We start from the raw sequence: 6,000 nt of genomic DNA on the forward strand, positions 1-6,000 counted from the left end.
CACCTTTTTAGTGATTTTCCTTTCTGAATTTGCTAACATAGAAAACTATAACTATCTAATCTTCAACTCCCTCAGAGACCCAAGAAGGAAATACTATTAACTGAGTAAGCTGCAAGTGCAAACAAGAGACTTCCCAAAAATGTGAGAAATGACAGAAACAGCTGGCTGCCTGGACAGTCACCCGAGGTTCCTCTGCAATGTTGGGGTATCCATTTTCGGCCTACAGGCATAACATATATGACAGACTCATCTGTGAAGCAGGATTTTATAAAGACCCTTCCTACTTTGTTGTGGCAAGGATCAGCAGTCCTTTCTTTTGTATCCTGTTTGTCAATTTTGGACAGCATACTACCAGCAGTCAAGGCAAGGGCATCTTCTTGCCCAGTGGCTAATTTGCCACAAAAAGGTAAATTCCATATGAAATATCTTCACACCCATCATATTCTTTGAAGTAGGTTGGTGCTGCTAGCAGCAGACCTGTCTCATTGTCATACCAAAAGAAAATATCTATATTATTAAAACATCTTAAATACCATAATCTGCAGATCTCTGAAATGTTTGAGGATGACCTGTCTCTAAAATATATCTTTTTGACCTTGAAAACATACCTAATATGACTACAAGTTTGATTGTAATGACTATTAACTTGCATTTCTTTTATCCTAATTAGTTGGTAATAATAACTTTCAAGGACTAGCAATTTGCATTACATTGTTAAATGAACTATAGAGGTAAAATACTTTGAACAAAATTAGAAATATATGTACAATATTTTCTAACAAAATCAATCTCAATTTGTATCAATATACATATTTGTATACAATACACAAAAATCCAATCCAATATAAAATATTTAAAACTAGTAGTTGCTATTAAAAGTAGATTCAATAATCTACCATTTTATCTTATTATATCTATATCCTTTCTTTTTTCTTTCCAGAGTAGATTCAATAATCTAACCTTTATCCTATCATTTATATATCTTTTTTTCAGAATAAATTTAATAATCTACATCTTGCCAAGCGTTGGTGGCACATGCCTTTAATCCCAGCACTTGGGAGGCAGAGGCAGGCAGATCTCTGTGAGTTTGAGGCTGGCCTGGGCTACAGAGTGAGTTCCAGGAAAGGCACAAAGCTACACAGAGAAACCCTGTCTTGAAAAACAAAACAAAACAAAACAAATATACCTCTTATCTATATCCTCTTTTTTTTCCAAACAAGAATCCCCAATCTAATTTCTTTTGTTTAGCTTTTATCCTGATCTTTATCAATTAACAACTTATAATCAACCATCATAAACAATAACAGTTATCCATAACCCATTAAATGACCAAAAACCCAACCACCCCACCTCTTGGGAATGTGGCCATTGTGATCATAAAATTATTTCCTGCTGACTGGGGGCAAAGACATCTGTAGGAGATCCTGAAAACAAAAAAAAATTGGGTTCATTGTCAAGTCCTGGAAGAGGTAACTGTATCATTTGTTGACCAGTAGCTGCATGATATGAAAATGCAGGGCTTTTCTTGCTTGAGTGGTCTGTGAGGCTGGATCATCCCATCTAGCTACCTCATAATTGTCCTGAGCAGTTTGTAATCAAAAACCGATCTTTAGGTGGTTTTTGTCATCTTAGTGATGTTATCCTTGTCCTGATAGAATCGTCATTGTGGGGCCTCATCATCTTTTTGGAGACTTCAAAGTTGCTGTTAGGCACAATTATGGTTTCTTGCAGAAAACTGAAAGCAACTCAAACTCAAAATCATGTACAGGAAGCTAGATGAATCCTTTTATCTACGATTAGTGACTACTCTCTATGACCATTAATATCATGACAAAAGTTTAATATATATATTAAAATTTTTGATATAAAATTGATACCTTAAAAAAGTTTTAAAGAGTCAAAATAGAACCAAAGAATTATGAGGTTAGTGGCAATAGAATAGTCCCTTAATTTTGGTTTTTCTTCTGTCCCATATCAGGTGGCTCTTCTGACATGATACAGAGATTTTACATTTACTTTTTATTAAGTATGCTTGGGTTTACAGAAGAAGAGAACCAAAACTCCAACTCCAAAGCCAGCTTTATTTTTTAATTGAACTGGGACTACATAAAGACCATTTGCATCATGTGTCTACAGAAAACATCAGAAACAAACATTTAGGAAGAATTATGAAATTTATTCCTGTTAGATAAGTGATATACCAATAAGCCAATTTACTCATTTTCTTGGGACATTTTTTTCCTGGAATATTTGTCCTTTTTCTTCAGATGTCTCATTTGTCCAGTCTTCTTCAGCTTCCTTAGATTCATTCTCCTGAAAGACAAAAACAACCTCCCCCAATCCCAATTTTGGGGAGGTTTTCATTTGTCAAGTTATATCTGATTAAATGAAAAGCATTTGTTAGTGGTATAAGTTACTTTAAGTTGAATGGTCATATTGGTCAATGGACTATCACCTCTTCTAATTAAGAGGCCTCTCTTGTTCAAATTGAATCCTTATCAATTTTGATGGCATCCATAGCTTTTCTTCTCCTGTAGAAACAAAAGCAAAACCCTGTCCCCAACATAATACAAATCCCGATTTCTAGTGTGAGATCAGCCCATCTTTAAAGTATACAAGCTGATTTAATTCTGTAGTGTTTTATATTATCTAGTGTCTTTCCATAGCTGTTGTTCCTTTCTCATTAGCACAGAGAAAATTCAAAGTTAACAGAGCATTATGTAATCTATTTCTGGGAATTGTTGCTACCCCTCTCTGCTTATTTAGCATATCCTTCAGAGTTTGATTTGATCTTTCTATGACTGCTTGGCCTGTATAGTTGTGTGGTATACCTGTAATATGATTTATATTGTAATAAGCAAAAAACTGTTTCATTTTATCAGAGATATATGCTGGAGCATTGTCAATTTTAATTTGTACAGGTGTATTTAGTGATGGCCATAACTTATAGCAAATGTGTGATTATAGAATCAGCCTTCTCAGAACTCAGAGCAGTTGCCCATTGAAATCCTATGTAGGTATCAATGGCGGGGTGTACATATTTCAATTTTCCAAATTCTACAAAATAAAACACATTTATCTGCCATATTTCATTCCTCTGAGTACCCTTTGGGTTACATCCTGCTGGTAGTGGAGTTTGATTGTAAAAAGAACAAAGGACATTTCCTTACAATTGCTTTGGCTTGTTGCCAGATTATAGAAAAATCCTTTCCTAATCCTTACTATTGACATGATTTTTTTAATGAAATTCTGAGGCCTCCAGCACATTTCCTATCAATAGTTTATCAGTTTTGTCATTACCTTGTGCTAGAGGTCCTGGCAGACCTATACAAAGAATCAATGAAACAAAGAGTTCGATCTTTGAGCAAAATCAGCAAGATTGACAAATCCTTATTCAAACTAACTAAAAGACACAGGAAGAATATCTAAATTAGCAAAATCAGAAACAAAAAGGGAGATATAACAACAGACACTGAGTAAATCCAAAGAATCATTAGGTCATACTTTAAAAATCTATACTTTACAAAATTGGAAAACCTAAAAGTAGATTTCTTGATAGATCCCAGTTAACAAAGTTAAATCAAGATCAGATAAATACTTTAAACAGACCTACAAACCCCAAGGAAATAAAAGCAGTAATTAAATGTCTCCTTTCCCCCACCCCCCAAAAAAAATAAGTCCAGGACCAGACAGTTTTAGTGCAGAATTCTACCAGACTTTCAAAGAAGAGCTAACACCAATACTCTTCAAATGATTCTACCAAGTAGATACAGAAGGAGCATTGCCAAGTTCAGTTTTTGAGGTCATAGTCACCTTGATACTGGAAACATACAAAGATTAAGAAAAGAATAGAATTACAGATCAGGTTTCTTTATGAGCATAAATGAAAAATACTCAATGAAATACTTGCAAACTGAATCCAAGAGCATATTAAAAGGATTGTCCACCATGACCGAGTAGACTTCATGCTAGTGATGCAGGAATAGTTTAACCAAAATAAAAATTAATCAATGTAATGCACTATATAAACAAATTGAAGAAAAAAACACATTATTCATCTCATTACATGCTGAAAAAGTCTTTGACAAAATACAATACCTCTTCATGCTTTGTAGCCTCTTTATTTCTGTTACTGATCTGCTAAGAACCTCAGAATTTTACTGACTCTGTTAGCCACATCCCCTATGAGTGGCTCATTTCTCCTCTGTTTCTGTAAGAGATGGGTTACACTTTATTTTGGGACAAAGTTATTGAAACCAGACATTTTGCCTCTGAATAGTACTATAAGCTGCTACTCTTGATAAACATCCTACCTACCTTAGTTACAGAGTCTAATTGGCACTTTTAGATGAATACTCTTGATGTCATGTGTTGTTTTTCTGTTACATATAACTCGAATGGTTCTTTAAGGAGGCAATTTTTATGACTGAGACAAGCATTAACTCCTTTGGTTTCAGGGCACCATTTTCAATATTGCTTGATGCTCAAATTGTTTAGAAATGAGTTCTAGATTAATTAAGCACTAGAACAGAGAAAATTAATATTTTAACCTGCTGTATTAAGAGTTATAAGAATCCCCTCCCTGGGGCTCCACACAAGGTCTCATAGCTTAGGCAGCTGTACTAGAAGCCAGGGTGGTCCTAGATAACCCAGGGAAGATACTACCCACCACCACCTGCTAAATCCCTTAAAGCTTGTCCAACAATCCCAGACTGCACTCTTACCCCTGGAACCCATATCCTGGCCTATTACTTTGGAAGAAGTTTTGGGCATTATAAGATGCCAGGCTATAACTAGGGAACCTAAGACAAAATCCACTGCCTACTATCACTCCTTAAAACCTGCCCAATAATGCCAGACTGCACCCTCCCACCCCTGGATCCATGTTAGTGTCCACAGCACTGGCAAACATATGGAAGCCATGCTGGTCCTAGGATTCCAGGTAAGACACTGCTCACAACCCACAAAATTATTTAAAGCCTGCCCAACAACCCCAGACTGCACACACAACCCTGCCTCCTTAACCCCCCACTACTGGCACCATATTCTTGTCTAGAGCTTCAGAATAAGACTTCTGCTTCACCACAGGTCATATTTTGGACCCCAGGTCTACAATTTCAGAAGATGACTTTAGTTTTACTGGAACACAGGCCATCAGTTTTAATGGGGCACAGACTGGATCTAGGGACTCCAGCACTGATAGCTGTGCTGGAGGCCAGGCTGGTCTTAGGGACCCCAGAGACATAATGAGATCTAGGGAACATAGTCTGAACCCATTCTCCTTGATTACATATCCTAGTCAACAATTTCACAAGAAGACTCTGGCTTTATCAGAGACCAGGCCAGATCTAAAGACCCCTAGACCCAAAACCCCAGAGGGGATGCCCTACTGGACCTGAAGACTCACTAGTTACCAGAACACTTGACCATTTCGGTCAGAAGACCAGAGAGGAAAGAGAAACCAAGGAATAAAACATCTATCTAACAAAGAAAAGCTCAGAAATCAACACCTAGACCTATATTCATTCCAAATCCAGATGCTTAATGGCAATGTAAGAACACAATCAAAAGAAAAGGAAATATGGCATTATCAGTGCCCAACTAACATACAGCAGCAAGACCTGTTTTCTCCATCTATGGTGGTTAACAATTTGCTGGATATATTAGTCTGGGCTGGCATCCATGATCTCTTAGAGTCTGCAAGACATCAGTCCAGGCCCTTCTCCATTGAGAAGTCAAGTATGATTCTAATAGGTTTGCCTTTATATGTTAAACATGTAAACACAGCTGAAGCACAAGAAAACAACCTTAAAAATTACTTTATGAAATTGATAGAGGTTCTTAAAAAGGATATGAACAAATCCCTTAAAGAAATTGAGGATAAGACTGTAGTGGATAGCCATTCCAACTTTGATCTGGAAGTTCCAAGCTCCATTGAGACTTTGGCAACAGTAACACCTATGAGGCAGGGCAAGGGGAGGCTCCTGGAGACCCGAGATC

This window comes from Peromyscus leucopus, chromosome 2 (assembly GCF_004664715.2).
Source record: "Peromyscus leucopus breed LL Stock chromosome 2, UCI_PerLeu_2.1, whole genome shotgun sequence".
Lineage (NCBI taxonomy): Eukaryota > Metazoa > Chordata > Mammalia > Rodentia > Cricetidae > Peromyscus > Peromyscus leucopus.